At 40.7% G+C, this 26033-nt stretch overlaps 1 protein-coding gene across 21 annotated transcripts in view; it reads right to left on the bottom strand.

Moving 5' to 3' along the window:
- ARPP21 (cAMP regulated phosphoprotein 21) overlaps positions 1–9436 on the bottom strand; it is a 131499-nt gene extending 122063 nt beyond the window's left edge. For 14 of the 21 annotated variants that reach the window (XR_014000374.1, XR_014000375.1, XR_014000376.1 and 11 more), the window contains exon 1: positions 7797–8445. The gene's annotated coding sequence lies outside the window, so the exon portion shown is untranslated. Of the gene's footprint in view, positions 1–4423; positions 4636–5829; positions 6113–7171; positions 7269–7796; positions 8446–8552; positions 8671–9104 lie in introns of those variants that run through there. The other 7 variants (XM_081159703.1, XM_081159720.1, XM_081159714.1 and 4 more) reach the window with 7 other exon arrangements.
- Between the last annotated feature and the right edge of the window lie 16597 nt (positions 9437–26033).

The raw sequence follows: 26033 nt of genomic DNA, 5'->3' as shown, positions 1-26033 counted from the left end.
CACAGAAAGAGAAAAGCTACTCTCCAATTCTAACCATCCACATTTTTATGGGGTGGAAACAGAAGGACACTAAATTATTTTTTAAACATTTTAATTAGCCCTGGCCGGTTTGCTAAATGGTTAGAGCCTCGGCCTGCAGACTGAAAGGTTCTGGGTTCGATTCAGGCTAAGGGCACATACCTTGGTTGCAGGCTCAAAATTAAAACAAATCCTTAAAGGGAGGTTTGTCTCATTTATGCAATGAGGTTCAGTCTCTCTCTAAAGTTTGCAAATGAAAAGGTGATGGTTTGTTTATAATAAAGAATAACACCTATGCACCAGGGACTTGGTCTCTGCTTCATGATACAAGGTTAGTTTATGTCGTGAGGACATTGAAGCACTAAGGAGTTAACGAAATTGCTGAAGTCATGTAACTAGTATTCTGGACTCGTGTTTCTCCACAATTTAACCTGCTGAACCCGTGAAGCAGAGAGGTTTAGAGTCCTGGCCATGGTCACACTATTAGTTATTTATTCAGGCCCAGAAGCCAAACACTGGGACTGGTGGTCCAGGTGGCCCATTGCATATTTATGAAGGAAAGTTTTGTGGAAGCGAGATTTGGATACACCACCTTATATAGGCCTTGTGTCCCCAGACCTTTTCTTTCAATCCAAATTTGGCACATTTTTATAACCTGCAAAAAATCCCACGGAGGCCCACGTGACCCGGCGGGAAAGTGCTCCTTCATCACGCGGAGGGCCCTGCCCCTCAGGCCGCGCCGCACCCGAGGGCCCGGCCCCTTAGTTCCAACCCCGACCTCCGCCGGGGGCTCCGCTCAGCCCGCAGATCTGTCCCCAGCTGACAAACAGTGCAGACGTTACGATCGATTGCGTGATAAAATAATATCCCTCTTGATGGGATATTTACATCCTTGCCCTAAAAAGTATATATACATTTTTAACTATATCTATTTTGTCACGTTTTACTATGTATGCTCTCTCACCTCTTGATGCTGGAAAAAAAATAAACACTGAAAGCTGCCATCCATGAAGACAGTAATTGTAATAATAATTAAAGATTAAAGAGTCCAGTTGTTAATGTGGTTAATTGTGCTTTAAGCTCATAGCAACAGCATGTACACGCCACATGACCGCATGCTCTATTATATAATTTTTCCAGAATTCTGTTAGTGATTATGTGGAAATCTCAGGGTCGGAGTAAGATTTTAATCTTCACAAAGGAAATATGTGCTGTGACCAAAGTTAAATCAGCACCAGAGTGGGAAAAAAAAATGAAGACTCATTAATGCCAGCTAGTTGTGCAGTGGGATCTTCGAATTCATCTTTAATGCTGTGCCAGATGTTCGATAATTTCCTAAAATTCTTACGATACCAGCATATCTGATTAAATCTCGAATAAACAAATATAACATTATGTAATTTATAAGTGTTAGCTCAATCATTCTCATGAGCCAGAAAAAATAAATAGGATCATAGAAACGACTGCGAAGTCCTGACAATTAATTAATTTGGCAGAAGTCATAGCAATTTTAATACAACTATGTGCTACACTGGCTTAAAGAGTCATCATTAGATATGAACCTTAATCTTCTTTCTCCAAAATGAGAAAATAAAGTGCGCTATTTCCAATCACGAGGTTTGTTTTTAACACTCTCACTTTTTAAAAGATAGTGTTTTAAAAAAGCAATGCATATTCGAATGTTGTAAATGCTGCAGAAATCCTGGTTCTGTCACATCCTCAGATGGGATCTACTTATTTTCTGTCCAACAGCTTTTTGATGATTAAATTAAGTCAAATGCCAGCAATGCTGGGATTTCTACCAAAGTCACATACATATTAATCAGCAAAGTGCTAAGAAAAACATGTCAATGCAGAGTATAGGTATTTCCTCATCAATAAATATTGGGAACTTTATGGGAGGATTTTAGCTCGTGGTTTTAGGAACATCTGTATATGACTTTTGATAAAAGTTGCAAAAACAATTTAACGACTTTTTATTTTCGATTGAGTTCATGAGCAAATGAAAGTTACGCAATTATGTTTGGTCCCTGGTTTTGGTGAGTTTCCATGCCCTTCCTTGGCTGTCTGCTGAACCAGGGCTTGACTTTTCTAGATCTCTGTAGCAGTGATGAGATCATCCGAAAGCAGCTCAAATGACTAAACAATTAGATAAGAGCTGGGCCTTCTGAGTTACTTGCCAAGGGATATTATGCTTGGACTTGTAGGACCATCAAACTTTGAGAAATCAATGTTCCGTTTTGTTCTCCGAAGATATTAAAATATTTTGCCTCAATTAGTGGTGTTGATTCTCAATTTCAACTAGATCAAAGTATGTTAACATGCATTTTTTTTTCCCCCTTTAAGGTATGATTCTATGGACTAGAATGTTCTAAAGTGAGTATTGTATCTTGGCAATTAGAAGAAAACCCGCTAAATATCTGAGCACCATGCCCTGGTTTCCATTTTCCCTATAGATGGGCCTTGTTATCTCAAGTTTTCAGTGTGTAATAAAGAAGCACCCAGCGAATGTGAGAGAATGCGTGTCCACTACAAGAACGCCAGCACTCAACCTGCTTGAGAATCCCTGTGCTCTTCTTGTCCGTGCTCCTATCACAAGAACTTATTTCTTAGCTTGTGTGGGTATCAGGGATTGATTACTGGGTTGATCTAGGAAGATCAGCCTTCTGAATACATCTCAATGAAAAAACCTGTAGAAAAAAGACTGTACATCATGTTATGTAATTCTGCGTAGAAACATTAACCATGGCATGCCAAATAAATCTCTACAAAATTTGCCCAAAGATTTGAAATAAAAAGTGACGTCATTGTTTTTCTGTTAAAAATCTTGAATCCTTCCTTTCAATGGAAACCATGTTTTATTTTTATTTACCTTAAAGCCAATGTTATTTATAGGGAAGTGACGTTGTTAACAAAATCTTAATATTTTGTGCGTTAATCACAACGGATTCCCAATGTAAGAACTGCTGTAGCATTTTGAAGTTGCATGAAACATGAGAATGTGGCAAGAGGCCCGACTTTCAAAAGGATGATTATTAGTGGACTCCCTCTCCCCTCTACCTGGAAAAAATTATTTTCTGTGGCTAGTTAAAGGGAACAGCTGTAGAGTAAATTCCGTTAAAAATGTTGCATAAATTTATGACTGAAAAATAATTATGAGTGTGTACCTTGAATGAGATAATTTTGGACTGAATTTTTGGCATTTTAGTAAGTCACAATTGTTATTTTATGCTAATAGCTATCACCTGATAAAAAATCTTATGTAACCTGTGGTATTGACATGTCTATTAAGCGGGGCTTATAAAAAACTGCCAGAAGAAATTCCTTGGGAAAAGTATGGAGAGGAATTTAAAATATTGATTTTCTGTGGCCAGAGACAGTGATTAACATTCGTTTTACCTGGCAATACTAAGATCTATGCTGGCAGCCAGAAAAGGAGAGCATGACATAAGGCCAAGAATTCAATTTCAAAGTAGAGAGTCAATTTTGTGTATTCTAGTCAAACCTTTTGTTTTTCCATTTCCTTTCGACTGTCCCAAATAATTATTTCAATTCACTTTTTGGTTTACCTGTATAGCTATTTCCTGGGGCACAGATATGCCCCAGTAATTTTAGAGAAAGGTACATTCAAAATGTTACATGGGCATTTTATGCCTCAAGAAAATATCACCAGACTTCAGAGGATTTTGAGACCACAGATAACAACGTCACTAAACACTAAAATTTGCTGAATGAATGATATACTCTGTCCTAAATTAAGCACTTTATTCTTTACCAAGCATATTATATTAATGTATACAATTTAACACTTTATAACTGTTCATAGCTAGTCCTTACAGAAATGAAATGGTTATGATGTAAATTCAAGTAATAAATACTTTGAACATCCACGAGCAGTTTAATCCAAAATGAGCAAAATCAATTTAAATTATAAGACTTCAAGTCAGTGAAAAATATCAGTTTATTAGAACTTGGCATAAACCCACCTTAAAGGAAACTGACACTCAGAAGCAAAGACAGCCTGAGAAAAACAAATCTAGTCACAGGTACATCTCACTAATATTCTTTTCTGCCTTCAATAGTCCTTCAGTATTTACTTAAATCACAGCCGGAAATTACTGATCATATTTAACTTTAAATGAGAGAATGAAAAATAAAAGAAAGCAAAGTCAGCAGAAACGAAGAGCCTCTGGAAGCACAGATTTCCTAAAAAAATGAAGATCCTTTGTCTAAAGAGAGGAAGCATATGCATTATAAGTTCATCACCACTGACTTGAAATATGTTCAGAACTTTCCAGGCGACATACGCATTTGCGAGGCAGCCAGTTCCTTCCGATTAGAGAGTCACACAATCCCAAGCACGCCACCACCGTGTGGTGCCAGTTAGAACGATGCCAGTACTTACCACGGGAAGAAATGGCTTGCAGCGTCGACATCATTTTGAAGGTTGCCTAACCAACCTTGTCACAAAGCAGGTCTGACCTGAACTAACTTACACGAACGGTTCATTTGCAGTTTCCAACCTTAGGACCTCACACCGTCTGCCCACACGACTGCGCCTTCTCAATCACCTGGACTTCTGGCTACGTCGTGCATTGTGTCTTCGGTGGCTGACTCGTTCCATGCTCTACTCATGCAGCTTACCATGATCCCCTTCACAGACAACACACACACCGGGTTCAGACGACAATGTCCACTGATTTGAGAATCTTAAAGATAGCGGCGCTGCGGTCCCAGCAGCCTGACCACGAAGGAAGATACCAGGGCCAGTGTGGATGACCTTCCCCTCCGGGAGGCCAAAGTGCAGAGCACAAACAATAACAACGACAAGTTACAGTAACTCCTTGCAATGTATTTCCCTCAGGGGTTTGGTTTTTCATAAAAACATTGGCAAAATCCAGAACAACTCTGTGCATCGCTCTAACAGCTTGATTGAATAATATTGTGGCTCACTTTCCCACTTAATAAAACATCATTTTCTCTTCTGTTTATTAAGTTTCAAACCACTGAGGCATTTGTGTCACCAGCTTCACTCTGAACAAAGAAATAAGCTGATTATGGTATGTGGTTAATTTGAAAAGGAACAGAGACCCTTCTGAGTGAACATTCTCATGTTCTATCTGAAGACAAGTGCTCTGCAAATATGCAAACATTGCAGACAGATGGCTTCTCAGGTTTTACGCACCATAATATTAAGCTACTCCCCCCCTCGTTATTACATTCCAAAAAACCATCAGTGCTGTCTCCGCAATCTACATTTTTAAAGCAGTTAACCTTCAGTAAGATAATCTGTTGTGCTTATTTCAAAGTAAAGAGAGAAAACAACCCAAATATTCTATCAAGTTCAATCAAAACTTCCTGCCTCACTTAGCTGCCACAATTCTGGACCTAGCCTCCAAGTTTTCAAAAGAAAATAATAAAAAATAAAAAATATTCACAAGGCAGAACTTCAGGTCATCATCATATCTTATAAGGATGTTAGTTACTTTATGCTCAAAATATTCTACAAGCTCCAAACCCTTCACCAGAACAATGTTATAGGCATCTGAAATTATTTCTGCACTTCTTAGCACCCAAGAGCCTGACAGCTCGTCTTAAAAATAGTATGCATGCAGGAACTCCCTGGTTGGTATCTCCCTTAAGTTTTAAGGCACTCCAATTATTGAGTCTTCTTTCTAAGAATCGCTGAAGAGGTTTATGAAGACATATCAAGCTACTCATGGGTAAATTTCTCACGCACATCAGTTGATTCCTGTTAGCGCAATATATTAGGACTAATTAAAATTACCATATCCAGCAGCCAGTCTGTACCTTTCCAGATATCCGTCTCCAGTATCCATAACCACGCACTGCTATCTTCCATCCTGCTTCTCTTATTGCTGAGTGAGGCGCTTGCTCCTTCATTAAATAGCATTAAAAATAGACTGCACAGAACTCCCCACTGGAGCCTACTCTAACAGGGCTAATGCCACAGTGCTCAAGGTAACTCAGCTCAGCTGGGATCTGGGAGGGAAAGGCACTGGGAGATCAGCAATTTGCAAATCTAACAGCACACACAAACCTGTCTCCGTCTGAGCTGAGCCCTGCCAAATACATCAGCGTGTAGTGGAATTAAGTCACTGAGAAGCTGCAAGTCAATTTGTGGAAGTGTCTTTAAAGATGACTCACCTAAACAACATATCCTGTTAAATAGGCGTTTATCTACAGCAACTTTATATGATTTATGAAATACCAAGGATCATGTCCAGACAGGGTAAATTAAGACAGGTATGCAGAGCAGTCTACAATGTCTTGAAAATTGCACTTAAACCAAATTATTTCAAAACAATTAATTGCACTGATGAGCAAGGACAGTCATAGGTTAGTCTTTAGTATCTTTTGTGATGAGGAGGTGTATTCCTTAAAGGATAGACTAAACTCTCCAGAAAATTAAAAAATATTCTGGTAGCTGAAGTGATAAAAGGATGTTAAAGAAAAAAAAGCGACACAAAAGGAAACATAGGAACACAAATACATACCTTAAACATCCATATAAACCTGCACAGAGTGCACCCATCGTTTCTCACACGCGACCCACATTAGGAATGCAGCAGGAGCAATTATTGGCGAGGTGGCACATTACTTGGCTATTTGAACAAAACATAGCTAGAGCTCTTGGCTTCCAAATGACTGCCTTTTGTGAAAAATGACATTAGCTACAATCCTATTAAGACACGCAAGCCCCGTGCTGACACAAATACAGAAGATCAAAGGAGCAGGTGCATTTATTTCAAAGTGTGTGTCAAAGGTTTTCTAACTTTTACCGTCTGAAAAATGATTTCCTGTCATCTCCATTTCTCTGTTTTCTTAAAACAATCACAGCAATTGTGATCTCCAAAGCGGGTGAGGAGGAGGCAGGAATCCTTCGGATTTAGTCACCGCCTGAACGAAACCTGGTACAGATTCACTTCGACGTGGGAGAATGCCTGGCTTGTTTCGAGAGGCACAAGTGCCATGCCCAGAGACTTGAAAAACCATACATCCAGTGGGCACCCGCGCCCTGCGCACCTTCCTGTGAAAGTGGCTATCGCCCAGCCCTGCAGGGTGCCCTCGCCCCATCCCTTAACTTGCCATTCCCTCTGCTTTCCCTCGGAGGCTTGGGCGCTGACCTTACCCTGCGTCTTGAGGAGGTGACCAAGCACTGAACCTGAGCAGCTGGCAGCCGCCACTCTCCCCGGCTCCGTGCATCGACACTGAGTCAATCTCTCTTCGGAAGAAACTTTCTAAACAGCTGTCTAAATTCAACTCAGTTCTACCACTACACCTACAGCCTGCCACAGAAGACATCTAGTTTGGAGTTGGCCGTCAAACACCGGTTTAAAACATGTAAAAAGAAAACCGAACGTCTATTTTCCCCTATGAACCCCCTGGGAGCCAAGACCCCAAGTCCCCTGAGTACAGCACCCAGATGACAACTTTGGCCCCCCGTAGGGCGCGCTTCTAAACGCAATCAGAGCCTTGCAAACTTTCTACCTCGATACCTGCGTAAGTCACCTTAGACTTCTCGGATGAAAGAACGGCCTTTTCATTGTGGGTGCCCCCCAGCTTCCCATGCCTGCCCCATTCGGGGAGGGGGCTACCCCTCCTCTGACAACCACAACCCTGTCCATGCATAACAACAGCCTTCTACACACAGCAAGAAACACAGACCACAGACAATCAGAAAGAAGAGCACACACATGGCAGAAGGGGGGGTCACAAAGGGCGTGCAATGTTCACGGGAAGACCTTGGTTATTACCTTGACCGCACAGTGGATATCCCCCCAGCGTCCTGGTGCCTTGATTGATTTAAGGCTTTGGCTTTTACTAATAATATTGTTTCTCAATGATTGATTTGGCTGGATTCGTTTGATTTGGCTTGGCTATTTTTTAAAAATTTTTTTTGGTCGATTTATTGAACTGCTAGCAAAAGGAGGTTTTCACAGCCCGGGCTGGGATGCGCTCCGGCGACGCCGGCGGCCGCAGCCGGGGACCCGCCGCCCCTGCGGCTGGCGGCCGCTCGGGACGCGCTCGGGGGGCGCGCCGCCTTCTCCGCCGGGGTGGCTGCCGGGAATGAGCGCGCCCCACCTCCGGCCGGCAGTCTGTCCCTCCGCACGGCTGTCTGTCGCTCCGCTGGCAGCGCCGCGCGGGATCCCGGCTCGCCTGCGCTCAGCGCTCGGAGCTGCCGCGCCCGCTGTCCGTCCGTCCGTCCGTGCTGGGCGGGTCTGCCCGTCCCTGCGCGTCCGTCGGTCCCGCTAGCAAGGCAGGGTCGCTCTGGCTGTCTTCCGCGCCCGCCTCTCTCGCTCCCGACTCCGCGCCCGGCGCTTCCCTCGGACAGAGGAGGCGTCTGCAGGGAAGGAGCCCGCGGATGCCGACTGCGCGCTCCCTGCCTCCCCGCCTCCCTGCCTCCCTCCCTCCCTCCCTCTCCCCTCCCTCTCCCTCCCTCTCTCCCCTCTCTCTCCCTCTCTCTCCCTCTCTCCCCTCTCTCTCTGCCTCAAGCTGTCTAACTGCCGCACCTGTCCGTGGCTCTGTCACTGTCAGTCCCACTCCGAGCAGCCAGCCTCCGTCCGTCCCTCGGTCCCACGTCCCCTGCCTCCCCGCCTCCGTCGTCTGCCCGTGCGCCCGGCCCGACTCTGCCCTCCCACGCGGCTGGCACCGCCGCGGGGGGCGGTGCCCGGCTCCGCTCTGCAGCCCGGCCGCGTCCGGTCCCCGCCCGGCTGGGGGCAGCGCGCGCCATGTGGCCCCGCAGCTGCTGGAGCTGTAGCCTCTGAGTCCCCCGACCCGCCACGCCCGGGACATGGCCGCGGCTGGGCGCCTGCGGGTGCCCCGGCCTCTCTGCCACCGGGCGCGGCCAGAGTTGGCCGAGTCGCAGCGCGGGCACCTGCCTGGCGCGCCTGGCGCGCGCGCGGTGCCATCCGCTCCCCGGGCCGCTTTCCGCCAGCCCCAAGGCTGGAGACAAAGCGTAGGAGCCGCGCGGCGGCGTGAGCGTCATTAATCAGAGAGAAAGCTGGCACGCTGCCCGCTGCCCCCGCGCGCCTCCCCGCCCCGCGCCCGCGCCCACAGCCTACCGCGGGCCGGACACTTGGCAAAGCCTCGCCGGCTCCCTCGCTCGGCGCTCACTTTCCAGGCGAACTCTGCAGAATATCCCACAATGACACCTCACTGCACCCGGGAATCCGCGGCCTCGGAGCTCTCAGGGATGCGCGGCTTGGAGCGAGACCGAAAGTCCGGTGCGGGCGCCGGGCACACTCCCCGCGGGGCCTCGCCCGCCGCTGCCCCCCGGGCGCTGGTCTAGAACCAGAGGCGCTGCGGGCGCGGCGGGCAGGGCGCGGGGCCGGGACAGAGCTGACATCCGAGGAAACAAAAGCGCTGCGTTTCCCATTTGTTCCGGAGATGTGCTACTTTTATTATCTGTAATTCTTTTTTTCCTTCATTGTCTCAAGGCACACACCATAGGAAAAAAAAAAAAAAGAATCGTGCAGGAATGGGAACACATTTCCGGAATACCACCCACCCATCCTGAGTGCTTGTAGCGCCTACTTTCCCAACATTATAAGTCACCAGCCAAGATATATCACTCTGGCTTTCTGCCCCCAGCTGAGAGCAAGACATTTGATTCTGGGCTTCTTTGCTACGTTGTTATTAATGTGAAGCCAAATTATAGTTGTACAGGCCTGGATGGAATTGCCAAAGCTCATTCTGACAGTCTCCAGCAATCCGGCTTCCGAAATGTACACGCTGAAAAACTATGGATCTGGTGCAGTGAGCCCTCCACTCACTCCCCGATAAATTGAAGAGGGGAACTTCAGCTTTTACCAGCTGCAATTAGTAACCCCATGAACAGACAACAAATAAATAACTGGCATAAACCACATCATGAAAAAGTCCACGTCCTTTTAGTTTCGTTTATTGACATCCATTTCCAGCGACAGACATTATAAACGGATTTATTAAGGACGTGCTTTCCAGCTTTTATAGAAATGAAAATTTCAACCGCTTGTGGCCACGTTCATATACGTTAAGATATTGACTATAAATATCAAAGAGATAATATGTGTAGTTCTAGAAAAGGTGGTGAAAAAACAAAGAGAAAGATATATACTGGTCCTTGACGAATAGATAATTACTATATTTTCCAAATATTAGAAATTGTCTCCCTGGGGATCAGCTATTGCTGGAATAAGAAGGAATCTGCTGTGTGAGGTTTTAGCAAAAGAAGCCTAAGGAATTCAAGACCCTTATGCCAATCTATTTCTACTCAGTCCTCTCCAAAAGCATTTTAACAGGTATTTTCCCCCTCCTTCCAGCCATATGAAATTCAAGAGAAAATTAATAAAAAGTATTTCTAATTCTCTTACCTTTCCTGTATCTCAAGTCATGAAAAATCCTACTTTTTTGGGGAAAAGTGTTGTGCCAAGTTGTGCTGTGTCATAAATTCACACAATCGGGACTGCATGGGAAGAGGGCCAGCGTATTTGATTTTCCTTCTGGATGGGACTAGACATCAGCATCTCTTGAATTGGATGGATGGGTAACCTACTAACAGGAAAACTTAACAGCTTGCTCTTAACAGTGTCTCCCTAAAACAAATCAGATTTTATTCTGAGAATTCACTAAGAAAATGGAACTCGATGCTATAAACTGGATTAGAAATTGTAGCCACTGGGTGGGAGGAGGGAAACTCAACCAGTGCTCTTGGTACAAACTCCAGAGATTATGTACAAAAAACAAGACAAATGTTTCAATATCTTAATAGTGTGTGGACAAACTAGATGAAAAAATTTAATGCAAAAAAGAAAACATCCCAAAGAAGAATAACACTAATTGGCTTCAACTAAATTTTCTACCTTTTCTCACAATATTTTGCCAACAAATTAGGACCTGGAGAAGGCTCATGTTTATTGGAGGCCATGTAGATAATTAACTTTCAGCTCTCCAAGTTTAAGTTTTGTGTCCCAGTGTGGGCCTGAAACATACTTCTGGGAACATTAGGCAGGCAGTGAGCAGAAGTGATTCTTCTAGGCATTTGGAAAGTGTTTGCATTTTTAAAACAATTTGAAACAGGTCCTTGACCTGTCATATATTAACCACCACTAAATTCACTAATACTGATGTCTACTTCACTGGATCGCTGGTGACATCCACAGTGCTAGTCACAGAAGTGTTTATGCAATAAAAGCATCTTAACCTTAGGGGCAGGAGGTGGGGATAGTGTGAGGAGAGAAAGTGGAGCTGCTATCCTCTTGATCTGGGTGCTTTTGAATTTACTGGGTATCATGTTTGAAATGATACCCGTAGCCTACCCGTAACCAGGTAACCCCAGCTTGGGGAGTTGAGCTCACCTACACACTGGCAAACATCTAAGATTGTCTCGACAAGCTCCCTTAAACACATATTCCCCTAAGACGCTAAATAAGCGCCCTTTAATGAAGCTTCCAAATTGGATTTTCAAAATAAAGCAAATTGCTGAAATCACCCAGCTACCTTTATAAGCACCTTGTCAGCTCAAGCGAGAAGTAGGATTTCCATGCTGTTGAACTTCCATCACCCCTCAACAATTAGGCTGCGAGGAACTCTCCTTTAGGGCATTCTCCCCCCCACACCCCACCATAGAGGCCCACAGATCCCCTGGTGAGGCTTCTCATTTGCCCTGTTTCCCACAAAATAGTCTAGGGCTTATTCAATACCAGCCTTGGGTTTAAAGGCACACAAATGTGCGTGGTAGGGAAAGGCAGGGGAAAAAACAGGAAAGAAAAGATTAGCATTTCAACCAGAGAAGTTTAGTTCCCCATTCTTATTTTATACCGAAGCCAAAATAACTCGGAGACACATTTCAGAACATCAACAAAGAATGTTACATCACGTATGCATCTGAGCATGAAGAAATGTCACGATCAAAAACAAAGAGGACTTGGGAGGCTAGAAACCAAATGTTCTGATGGCACGGATCCCTCGACGGGAGCCATGTCTCCTCTGCGGTCTGCTGTGCGCGGCGCAGGCTACGAAAATCACCTCCGCCAACCCTGCGCTGACGGTAAGTGAACATTGGCCTGCACACGCACACAGCCATCCTTGGCTGGGAATGCAGGCCAACAGGCTTCCTCAACAGTGAGTGCGTGTAGGATTTTCATAGAGATGCATCTCAGTCCAAGGAGGGACAATAAGAGAAAGGGGGGTTTAAGACACTTGTCACTAAAAGATCTCAGCATGAAAACACAAGAAAGGCTGTTGGCTACATTGCACATTTCTTCTCAGCATCTCTCAGGGTAGGAATACCAGCATTCAGACACCCTTCAGCATCCGGGTGGTGTCCCCCTGGCCTCCAGAGGCACTATGTTTTTTCCTCCTCTGCACCGGTTGCCCCCAGGGACCTGTGGCTATGGCACAGCTGCGGCCAGTGCGGCAGGCAGGAAAGCACACAGACGCAGGAGCTGAGCGCGGAGCAGTCGTGTGCAGGCGGGATGTCCCGCAGGCCTCTCCCCCTGGCCTGTGTTAGAGCCCCCTCCAGGACCCGCCGCGGCACGAGTGTTCTCCACTTCCTATGCAACCCACAAAAGATGGCTCTCATTTTTAAAAACTGGGTCCAGAATTGAAAGCAGAAAGGCAGCAGAAGCATCGGGAGCATATGTGGGGAGAAAGGAGGTAAATGACATCCCCCTGAAATGCAAGGGACCAATCAGAGCATAACCTAACATTTGCCAAAGCGCCATGTGTGATCCTGCCTCTAGTTTTCCATTCCCGTTCCTGAGAGGCAGCATTTTCCTCCATAACAGACACTGTTCCCTTTTCACACAAAGGAAGACAAAGGTGAGCGAGTTATTCTGAACTGGGAAGAATATATCTGGCTTCTCGACAATGAGAGCATATTAAAAGGTCTATGGATTAGGCACTAGAATAAAGCAGCTACAATCGTCTCTCATGAAATACAGGTCACTTAAACTGTTCTTCATAACGTAAAATGGTGTGTGTGTGTGGTTAAAAGGTAAAACATATGCATAGTGTTAATATTCCAAATGAATACTACTGGATCTTACTGGAAACCTGGTTGCAGGCCAACACCCACTGTCTGAAAAAGAATATGCGAATTTGTAATTATGCATGAATGTATGTACAGCTTGTTCTCCAAAGCTACTCTTTAAAAACAAAATGTTTCTTTTTCCTTTTGAAAATAAATGCACATTTGCAAAATCTATAGAGACATATTGTTTTTTAAAAAAAGGCGGGGGGAATCAAGATTAAAAAAATTAAAATCTCTCAAAATATCACCACCCAAACAGCCATCACTTTGTGCTTAGCCAATCTCTGTGCATATATATCCATACATATATAGCTTTATTTTGCATAAATGGATTGCAAAACACACGTTACTTTATAACCTGCTCCCTGCTCTCTATTTTAGAATAAGTCATGGGGTTCTTTTCATGACACTGACTATATTACTATATTATTGACAACATAGTAGCCTGCTGAACACAAAGCTTGTCTGTGTTAGACATAAGTGAAAGTTATTGGTGGGTGTGGTTTCCAAATGGGAGGATTATCCCTTTAGGGCAAATCTTTTAACATTTGAATTGGTCTTCAGAAGTATTTATATTTTATATTTTGGCATAATACTAGATTTTAAGGTGTTATATTAGTTTCTGAATATCTTTTGCTAGGATTTCTAATCTTTATTAAAGAGTTGATTGACCTTTGCCTTCCTGGTGTAAATTATATAGGTTAAAAAATAAATACACAAGGAAAACATACAAAAATTTTTTCTGTGTATGTGTTTAACTGAATTGTATTAAGTCAAAACTTTTGTTATGGAAAAAGAATTAAATACAAATTCTATGAGTTTGCTTCAGACTTTTCCTTTAACATAGGCAATAGGCACTTCTTTTTCTATAAAAAGGGTAAATATTTGAGGAAGCTGAGTGAACCCCTTCAGGCCAAGAAGTTACAATGTGATAAATTACAGGTCTGCCTTCTTCCACTCCAGAGATAAAGAGGACCCCTAGGGAACATGGGCAAGCCTCCAAACCATTGTTTTGGTCTTCCTTTGCTATCATCTTAACCATTTTGACCACACAGACCCAGAATCACTGATTTGACTTACATTATCAGATATTTATCCTTCAACTCTAGGATGGGAGTACAGACACAAGTAGTTAGGAATACATTAAAAAACTGGAAGCCTCAATGAGAGTCAGATAAGAATCATCAGCCTAACAAATCAGTTACTTTCACTTTAGTGCATGAAAGTGTAATCCAGAGCTCACCATATCCAGTTCTCTCCTTCCTAGACACACAGATAGGACACCTTACTCTGCAGCCTTCTTGCAGTCAAGCAGGGCCATGTGACAAGTTCTCGCCAATGATACATGCATGGAACTGATACATGCCACTTTGGGCTGAGGCAATGAAAAGCCTCTGTGAAATTCTCAGACATTGCCCAGACATTCTAGCTACATGATGATCAGCTTCCATCAGCCTGGATCCCTGTATGACTGTGCGGAGCAGACTTCAGCCCGGACCCATGTCAGACATATAACATAAGCAAGAAACAAAGAATTGTGTTTTAAGCAACTGAATTTGGGGTATTGTTTCTTACCACAGCACAATCTAGGTTTCAGGATTTATAAACTCTGCTAGTCTAACAGCATGTGAGAGAGTAACACGTACGGTAGTAAAGAGAGCCAGGTCTGAGACTCAAGAGGCCAGAACTTTGGTCCTGAATCAGTCACCAATTCACTGTGAGACTTGAATAAGCCATTTCCACCTTAAAGCCTCAGTTATTTTTGTTTTTTAAATTTCTAAAATGAGGTAAGCAGTTTTCATTTAAACGATATCACATGGTTCTGATTACTGATGTGTTATATTTAAATTAAGGCTAAACATCTTCCAGGCAAGACCCTGTTCTCCTGAAACAGTCTAGAAATTTTTATAAAATATTTTATTGGTATTTTTCATTGACATTGCATTGAATTTGCAGACTGATGAGAGAACTGGCATCTTTGCTTTGTCTTCCCAACTGTGAATATCATGAGTCTCTTCAATTTTTCAGTTGGCTTTTTAATGTCCCTCAGGAATATCCAAATTATTTCTAGGTATGGCCTCATTAATTTCTAAAGTAGCTTAATTGTACCATCTCTTATGTATTTTATTAATATTGCCAACATTTTTTGGTATTAGTTCTTCCAAAAAACAAGCTTTTAAAGATATCTACATGTTCTATTTCATTTGGTCCTACATTTGTATCTTTCTAATATTTTGAGGTTTGTTCAATTATTATTTTATAGCCTCTTAAAGAGAAAGCTTACTTATTAAATTTTAATACTTCTTATTTCCTACTATACACACTTAAGAATATATATTTTATCTTAGTAAGTTTTAGCTGCATAACAAAAGTTTTACTATTTGTACTTTCTTAACTTGATTCTATATGGTAATTACCATTAGAAATCATTTTTATCCCATGAACTATTTAATACAATTTTTTTTTCTCTTTAATTTTAGTTTGTAAAGGTGTTATTTTTTTAAGGGAGTTTCTACTTTTTATCATGGGGCTTTAATTTTATTTCAGCTCAGTCAATGGTTTTGAATTTGCTGAGCTCTTATTTAGGACTCGATGTGAACAATTTTTGTTAATAGTCCATGTGCTCTCGAAAACAATGCATGTCCTCTATTTAGTACAGGGCTCTATGTAAATCTATTAGTTTAGATTTGTAAAATTAAACCTTTTATTTTAAAAAGCTTTTGTTGGCCTTTCAATTCTGTCTGCTTGATCCGTCTGCTTCTGAGAGAACTGTGCTAACATTTTCGATCATTCTTATGGCTTTGTTAATTTTTTTTCAATCATTTCAATTATGCTTTATGCATTTTTTATTATGTTTTGTTAGACAGATACAAGTTTGCAAATAGCATGTCTTCTGGATTGGTTGTTATTTTTTTCTATAATTAAGCATGCTTTTTATATCTCTCAGTGATTTTACATTGGATTCTATCCTGTCTGTCATTAGGATAGACATAAGAATTTTGGCTACAATGTGATAATATATATCACATTCATTTCAAATTTTCTTTATTGATTATTGCCTCTTTTTAAATTCTTTTTCTAGAATTTCTATTTTGTTCATTTTCCAGTATTCTATGACATGTTCTTAAATTAGATTGATTTATAATTTTTCCTTAATTGTCCTATTTCAGCTATTAGAGGAGTAATTAGAATCATAGTTAGTGTACTAACTGACCTCGTGTCTAGTTAAAATATTTTAGCTGTGTTAGTCTGCTTCTTAAAAATGCTTTGGCATGTATGTATACACATATAGCATATAACATATACAGGATATAATATATGACGTATGTTATATGTCACATTATAGTATTTTATGGAATATATGTAATGTGTTATATATTACATGTGATCTCCTGGATCATAGGTTGATGCTTAACCACTGAGCCACATGGGCCGGGCAAGGCTGACTTTTGATTGCCCTCAGAATGCAAGCCATAAAAATGCATGCTAGTTCTTTAATTCAAGAATCAATTACCTTCCAAAACCTGCTGTCTGTTATTCCCCAGAATCCATGTCATCTCAGGGAGATTTTGTCTGTTAGGAGTTTACTCAGCCATGCAAGGAGCAGGTCTCAATATTCCCTTGTGGCCCGCGAAGGAAGGAAGGGAAGCTGGAAGATAAAGAATAAAATACTATTTGTAAAACTTTGAGGATGGGGGAGAGGTATCATCTTCAGGTTCACTTGCTCATACCCCTTGCCCAGAACTGTTTCATTACAATCATATCTAAATGTAAGGGAACCTAGGCATTCATATAGCTCCCTTCCTATCTTCTATAGTCAAGGAAGACCGGGAAAAGTGAAACTTGGTGTTCAGTAGACTAACTACATTATCTGTCACTGTCTCCACTTTGGTTTCTAAACTAATTACATGCCTCATCTTCCTTATGAAATTTGAAGGCTGGATATTTCTCTCTGAAATGCAAGCATATTTGTTTCAATCAATCTGGCTTGGATAGATTTTAGGAAATACAGTTTGTTGAGAATAGAAGCATCTTATCTCAGCAGCTCTCGGGCTTAGCTGACAATAGACACTTAAACCCTCTCACTAGATGTACATAAACAGAGGAGCTATTTCTCGGGGCTTTTGAAGAGTTTTATACATCTTCCTGCTGGATCTGTTCACCACTATAACATAGATTGAAACTAAGCTGGTCTCTCTGATCAAGAGGAAAATGTTTAAAAACGTTTCCTTTTGTTCAGTGGTTATTAACCATAGTGCAATAGCCTGGGATGTTGCAATCAGTTGTGAAGTGCGTCTCAATTTGTTACTAATAATATTTAAATGTTAAATTTGCCAGTTACTTTAATAGTAAATTAAATCCAGTGTTATTTCTTTAACAATGCCATTCGAACTTCTTGCATTCTAATGAGCTTACCTGAGTAGAAAGTAAAGAGATAAATCTAAATATTTTAAAATTTTACTAGTGGGTGTCCTAGCCATATAAAAAAATTCTGGTATATGTCATAGAAAAGAAAAACAAATGTTTGAGAATAACATGTGTTGCTTACTAGAGAACACAAGAAGTTACTAACCTAAATAGAGGGGTCGTTAGATAAAATGGAGGGGTCGTAATATAAACAGAAGGTTCTCATAGGCTTGGAAGATATTGGCACTAATATGAGTGAGGACATAAATGGATGAACATCGGTAATAAACAAGAACACTGCACAGGTCAATATGATAAGTAAAAGTGACATCCCATGTGGCACTTAGCGATGACAGGAAACAGGCCATGATAGGAAAAGAGCAATGAAAAAGTCCAACTAGTCCAGATTCTACAGGTCTTTTAGGAGAGGGAGAGTGGTGCTATGAGTCAAAAAGATACACACACCTGCTAAGCGGTTATTGAACCAGGCGAGAGAACGTTTAGGGGAAAATACAGAGAGTGGGCAGCACCGTGAGATCACAGGGGAAATGACCACTCAGCCAGGTGGATGTTGGGGGCCTGGTGTTGATCACAGAACTGACTCGGGGAAGGTACCGCAGGCAGGAGGGGCCTCAGACACCTTTCCTATTGCTCAGTCTCATCTGCCTAAAGCAGTACACCTGACAAACTCCGCATGTGCCTCGGTCACAATTTCATCCCATCAGAAGTAGAAAAGGCCTATTTTAGGCCCAATTTTATGCGCTAAGGGGAGTTAGTTGACAAAGAGGATGGTATAGCAACCTTGGTGTCCTTGGGCACAGCCTTCTTACATGTCTCTAATTTTCAAAGATAAAGACATGTCAAAATTCAGAAATATAATGGGTACAGTCTCCATGACCTGAGTCTAGTGAAAGCAAAAATTGGTAAAGAAGGTTGGACTAATCCAAAGAACGTAAACCTCCACATTGTTCCATTGACAAATACACATTGGCAGAGATTAATGTGTCTACGCAGGCAACTCTCCAATAGGGTCAAATTCTAAAGACCATAAATTAAAAGTGAAACAGAACATGACCAAAGGCTCACGGGAAATGGCAGCAAACACAGGGGTTTTAAGCAGCATAGTCGGAGGGCACTGCTGCGGGTGCCCGCGGGGCCCGGGGCGCGTGGCGCGGAGCACCTGCTGCGGTGCGGCCTGGGCCCATCGTTGCTGCCCCGCTGACTGCTCAGCGCTCATTTCCGGGCCCCAGTCTTTAGGAACTGACTGTTCTGGAACTTTGCCCCCGCCCAGATACACTGTAAAATGCCTTTCAATAATTTCTACTTCGCAGGAAAGGGCTGCTCTCCACAGGTAAGCCGAGGGCTCTGACACTCTGCCTTTTCTCCCAGGCTGCGTTCTCTGGATGCGGGCAAAGGAAGGGATCATGTACCGCTCATTTTCAATTAGGGAACTGAAAAGTTGCATTAGAAAAGCAGATGCCTTCAAGTTTTCTATGGAGCACCTTTTTTCTCACCCCTCTTTGCCAGCCTTAGCAACTCCATCGTGTGTCCTGTGTAATTATTAAATCCAATATTCCTCAGGACATTAACACAAGGACAAGGCTGTTCCACTCACTGCGGCAGGGCCAATACGCTATTGGCGGAATTGAATCATGTTTTTATGGAGTTTTTCTTTCTTTCCTTCTTTACTACTTTTAATTTTTTTTTATCTAGCATTCAGGCTCAATGATCTGTGAGTAAGAAAACCATGGAGTATGATTTTTTTAATCAAAGGACAAAAAGTTGATTTGTGGCAAAAATATTTTTCATTATATTTTGATACTTAAAAATAAAAGAAATTGATATATACAAAATAAATAAGTATGATATTTTAAAGCAAAAATAATCAAACAGCTTTAAATCCACGAGCTTTACATGGTCTAGAATGTGACCTAGAATATTGTCAGTATTATTGAAATCTACCGGTGACTTCCAAAGTCGAATTCCGTAGCCTCATTGCTGAATTTCATTACCACCTAGATTCTGTTTCCTTATGCTCCTTTTTAAATAGTTTGGCCCCATCTAAGCATTTCAATCAATATGTTGTTCAGATTTGTTTCTTAGATTTTTATAAAGACACAAAAATACATACATACTGCATGAAGTTTCTTAAACATGCTCTTTCAAACTTAATATTAATTTCTAAGATTTGTCCATGTTTTTATATTACAGCCATAGTTTGTTCCTCCTCACTGCTATATAACATTCCCTTGTGTGACTAACCATTTTTTCCATAATTAGACATTTAGCAGAAAATAATGTTATGGAAATTATTAGGGAAATAAATTCATTATATAATAAATTTTGTCTGGACAGGATTTTTGAAATAAAACCTTAAATATATATGTTATATAGTAGGCTAAATTAAAAGTCCTGTCTGACTAAATATTTAAATGTAAATTTAAAAAGCACAAACCACTATTAAAAAATTAACTCATAGGTGGATACATAATCTTGAAATCTGGAAAGTTCTATTAAAGTATGGAACTGATATTACTCAGGTTATGCTTTGGTGGGAGGAAAAAACTTCCCAACTCCCTCTGGTTTTTCCTACATGACTAATGTGGGTCGCCGCGGGGCTCTTTTCCACTCGATCAAAAGCAGAGGCTCTACAGTCTTGCTGGGCTGCCACCTCCATACAGTCACTGTGATTGGAAACAGCTGAAGGGTGTCACACCAGCTCTGAAAGGGCACAGCTGTGACAGACAGCCTGCTCACAGCCCACTGTCCAGAACTGATCACCTGGACTAAAGGGGGTTGACGGAGGGAGCTGGGAAACTGTCAGAACATGGATACTTGGAAAGAGTGTACCTGAAGTCTAATTTATTCATTTTCACACTGTGTAGGAGGGAAGTCTGCTCTGGGTCCTGGCTTGCAAGGGCCCAGGACGTAATGAGAACCCTACACCCGGCCCCTAACACACACATTTATTAGTGATTATCAGTGCTATTGGCGATGAAGGACTTTGCACTGGAGCATGAGGCATAGCTCTTAACCTGGACTCTCGTGATGACACCATTTCAGGTCCCAGGTCTCGGGAAAATTCTCCAGGGCTTCTGCTGTATGGCCTAGTCGCAGAAAACTGTTTGACCACCATGAGCATGTCTTGCCTTGTAAATATGAAGATGAATGTGCTTCAGAATTCAGGCAGAATTCGAGCAGTGGAAGCACTCAGGTAAGAAAAAAGACAAATTAATTAACATGTTGAATCTTTCCTCTGGGTGAGAATTTAATGTTTTTTTCTTAATGTATTGAAATATGTTCCCGGGATTGCCAAGTGTCTGTTTTGTTGCTACTCGTGGTTTTCAATTAATCCCTCCTCAGGCACTCACTTAGGTATCATTGTACTGTTCACATTTGTACCCACTGGCTCTGGAACATGTTGCAATATTAAGCAAAGTGTTGTCAGATAATTTAAGCAAGTTAAATTTGAATTTTAGATAAAAATGTGGGTAACTTTTTAATGCAATATTTGGGACATACTTTTACTAAAAATTATTGCTGTTTATCTGAAATTCAAATTTATAGGGAGTCTTGTATTTTTATTTGATAAAATTGGTAACACGCCTGAAGGACAATACTAATTGTTTATATTGGCAACTAGATGGTCATTAAAAACTGGTATTGTGAGTGTTTTTATGTCTCAAAAGTAGTATGATTTAAATGCATTTCAAACTATAAATGCAAATTAATTTTATTAAATTTTTGTTCAAACTTGTGATTCTACTTTTTTTTTTACTTTTAACACAAAATAAATACTTTAGCAGAAAAATAACATTCTTGAAAATACATACTCTACATTTTCTGTTTACATTTGTTTTATATTCAAATTGTCTGCCCTTTGAATATATTTCTACTTTGCATTTTAATCTTTTATATCACTGTTGCCACTTGAAAACAAATTATGGGACAAACTTTGTATAACCACATGATTATTGATTTTACCTGATGTAAAAGCAAACAAGTTTTATAGAATAAATATTTATTCTATAAATTATTCTATGATTTAAAGAAGTAAGTATATCTTCATACTATTATTCAATATTGCTGAGCCATCAGAACACCTAGACATGAATGATAATTATGAAATTCAGTTGTCTTTGATATTGACTTTCAGTCATAGAAATATATGAAAACTGTAGCTCTCCATATGAATGACCACCAACCATATATCTCTGTGTTCCCTTCTCCCCACACATTTAAAGGAAAAAAATTGGTTGTCATCAGGAGACAATCCCAAATACCAACTAATCAACACATTTATTTCGAAGTCTAGTTTCTCAGTGATGTATAATAATTACTATGTCAGGCCCATAGGGACCTCCATATGATGAGTTACCTGCCACCCCCACCAACATGCAGGAGGGGACAACGCAATAAACAGTCCCACTGGGAAGTGGGGAATGGGAGCTCCGCAGGCGGGGGTTGCTGAACCCCTGGGGCAGGTGCTCTCAAGGTTTTCTGCTCTGGGAAGGTCTTTTCCCATTATCGCCCCGGCTCTCCTGGGGGGCCTGCAACTTCCTTATTCTGCTTCCTACTGGAAGAAATTTGAGAGCCGAAGGGTCATTTTAAGTCTTGAGCTATTGATTTCTTCAATAGTTAGTATCTTTCAAACTTACTAGGTGTCTTCTGTTTTGATTTCAGTAAATTCCTTGTGTAAAAACTATACTCACAATGATTTTCTAAACGGAATTTTTCCTACTCCTCTGTCCTGCTCCACACATATCTCATCTCATCTCTCTCTCTCTCTCTGTCTCTCTCCTGCTTCTGAAAGGTTATCTACAATCATAGATGGGAAGGCCACACCCTTTGTCCAATCATTTCCTTGAGGCACATTAATCCACTAAAACATTTTAACAGGAAGTATGTAGGCTACACTCTAATTTTGATTTTTGCTCCCATCATTTTAATCAAATGATCAGCTTTATTGGGCATGTTTCCATTCAAAATCTCTTTACATGCCATCTTAAACTAGGGTCTAGAAGCAGTCTGCTATTCTAACATTAGAACCTCTGCTTTTATTCATTTCTATTTACAAACTAGTCAGTTCTATCTGGAAGTTACCTCCTTTTCTTAACTCTTTGCCACAGTCTCCAACAATATCCTACACTCACTACTAACATGTCCTGTCTTCATACTTTTTTCCTATGGCCTCATGTATGTAAGGAGTGTGATTTGCTTCCTAGATTACTGTATGTAACAATTTTAGCAAACATTTTGTTGTTTTCAACATCTGATATAAGCCATCTCACCACCCACTCCCTGATTGCTAAGCCAATGCCTTCTAGGTTAGGTTTCGGTTCTAGTATTCTTTTAGGGTATGAATTTATTTTTAGTCATCAGATGACACTTCAGATTCCAGTGTCCAGAAAGTATTGAGTAATGTGACTTATATATGAAGAAAAAGAAGCCCACAGAGTTTATGTCATTTCACAAATGTATATTATTTACCTGGTTAATTGTAAAGGTTTACATCATAATGCACATCTCTCCATTTTCTTACCTGGTGGCCTTTGAATTTTATTAGGTAACTACCTAGGAAACTGTGGTTCTCCTTCATTACAATTTCAGTCAGGTGTATGGTTGTAGCAGTAAATTTATGGACCTTGATCTCAGAGGGGTTTTTGTAAATTTTACACCAAATGCAAGGGAAATAAAAGCAAAAATAAATGAATGGGACTACATCAAACTAAAATGTTTCCGAACAGCCAAGAAACCACTAACAAAACAAAGCACAACCAACAGAATCAAAGAATATATTTGCAGATGGTACCTCCCAAAAGAGGCTAATACCCAAGATATACCAAGAACTCATACAATTCAACAATGACAAAAAACAATACAATTTAAAAATGGGCAGAGGACCTGAACAGATGCTTCTCCCAAGGAGACATACAGGAGGCCAACAGATATATGAGAAGATGCTCAACCTCACTAGTTATAAGATAAATGCAAATGAAAACCACAATGAGATACCACCTCCCACCTGTTAGAATGGCTGTTAACAATAAGACAATAAATAACAAGTGCTGGAGAGGACATGGAGAAAAGGGAGCCCTTGTACAGTGCGGGTGGGAATGTAAGTTGGTGTAGCCTCTATGGAAAGAGTATGGAGATTTCTCAGAAAATTAGTAACAGAGGTATCCTATGACCCAGAAATCTCTCTTATGATATCTACCTGAAAATTTTAAAAACACTTATTTGTAAAGATATATGCACCCCTATGTTCATTGTAGCATTGTTCACAATAGCCAAGATGTGGAAACAACCTGAGTGTCCTTAGACCAATGATTGGATAAAGAAGGTGTGGTACATATATACAGTGGAATAGTACTCAGCCAAAAAATTGATGAAATATTGCCATTTACAGCAACATGGAGGGATCTTGAAAGTATTGTGCTAAGTGAAATAAGTCAGATGGACGAGAACAAGAACCACATGATTTCATTCATACGTGGTGTACAAAACAGAAAGCAACAAAGGGACAAACAAAACTAACTCACTGACACAAACAACAGTATGGTGGTTAACAGAGGGGAAGGAGGTGGGGGAAGGGTGAAGAAGGTAAAGGGAGTGAAATATATGGTGGTGGAAGGAGACCGGGCTCTGGGTGGTGAGCACACTATACAATATACAGATGTTGTATCATAGAATTGTACACATGAAACTTATAGACTGTTATTAACCAATGTCATCCCAATAAATTTAACTAGTAAATTTAATTTTTTTTTTAAAAACAAAATAGGCATTTTTGCACTTCTGTTTCCTACACATCGCCCCAATTTTTGTTACTCAGAAAACATAAAAAAATTGATTGTAAAATATAACCATGCAAATCAATGATCTTACCCAATATCAAGGTTTACTAATAAATTTAATATGCAAGACTTGAGAGATCCTAGCAAAGAGAGGTCCCAGAGACCCTGCAGGGTTCCCCAGGTTCTTCTTTCCCTTATGGGACAAGAGGTCTTTGGACCAGAGTGGTATATGAGACCTCTAACTGAAAGTCGCCACAGCCTTACACCGTGGAAAATGTTTTAGTCATAAAACATTTCCATTTGATATTCCGGATAATCATAAAGCTTACATGGTATTCTTTGGGAATCATGCTTCATAAATCCGTTTATACTAGTCTTGTCCACCATAAGCAATTCTAACCTAGGGATTTTAGTTAAGAGTATTCCATAGATAAGAACCCTCCCTCCTAGAAAATATTCATTTATTTACAAAGGAGTTTAGTTATCAATGTGTTTTAAAAAAGATCAGATGGGGCCAACAATAATATCCTCCCAATAATCATGGGTTAGCTGTTTTAGCTTATTTCTTCCTAGTAACTCTTCATTTCTATGCGTATAAATTATGCATATTCTGTCCTGTAATTATAATTGTTTAATCTTATTTTGATGGATTCTGTTTACCATAGTTTCTTTAATGCAAGACTGTTTATTTTGTGTCATCTCTTGGTGGTCTGGATTTTGTCCAATAATTATTTTAAGAAAGTCTTATGGATACCTTTTACCTTGAGATTTCCTATGTTTAGCAAGGTTGGCCGATTGCCACGAATAATAGCTTGACAGATAAAGTATTATTCAGTGTTTTCCTCCAAACCTACTGGACATTGGTCAACTTTACCTTCTAACCTTCACTGATAATATTTTAAGCAGAGAGGGCAAATAGATTTTAATTGAAGGGCAAACTGTGATCAGTTGGTAGCAACTGACTTGAGCAGTATATTCCAAGGTAGCATCTGTACTCTGCAGGAAGGAAGACCTTGATCAATTAGGCAAGACTGGCAAGGGCCCAGGAGGGAAGAGAGATGGCATAAGTACCTTGTGATTGCCAGGCCAGCTGGAAGTATCACCTTTTCCAAGACTGATAGCATTTCATTAGAAAAATTTTGAAAATAAAAAATCCATTTGGACACAAAGAAATCCATTTCTAATGATGGAATTTTGAAAAGGCAAAAAGAGATTTTTAAATAGCTTCAGAAATATATAAAGTTGAAATGGGAGAATTTATAGGGAAAACTGACAAATCAAAAAAATGGGAAAAATAATAGAGTGAAATGATATAATTAGTAAGTCTGATCAAATACCTCTCTAGAGTAACTCCTGTCTTTCAAAGAAAAAATATGCATTTGTTACATACATATGAAACATTATAAATATGGAATATATGCTAGACAACAAGGAATTAGCTCTAATTAAAAACTCCATACAACATATATTGTAATCCCAATAAAATAAAATTAGAAATCAATACTATATGAATGATTAATGCCCTTCAAAACGTGTCAGAAAAATAAAATTCATACTTTTAAGTAATAAACTGGTTAAAAATGAAACAGTGGAATATAAAAACTAAAATAAAGAACTTTTTTTTCCAAGCCAGCAGACAGTAGCTAAAGCTGTGTTCAGAGGGGATTTCATAGCCTTACAAATAGGAGATATGGCTAGATAGAGATAGCTACCTATATAGACAGACAGAATAACTGAACAGTGATTATCTAAATATCCAACTGAAAAAGACAGAA

This window comes from Miniopterus schreibersii (assembly GCF_964146895.1).
Source record: "Miniopterus schreibersii genome assembly, chromosome: 15".
Classification (NCBI taxonomy): Eukaryota; Metazoa; Chordata; class Mammalia; order Chiroptera; family Miniopteridae; genus Miniopterus; species Miniopterus schreibersii.
Note: the sequence above shows the minus strand (reverse complement) of the source record. Positions and strands in the feature narration are given on the sequence as shown.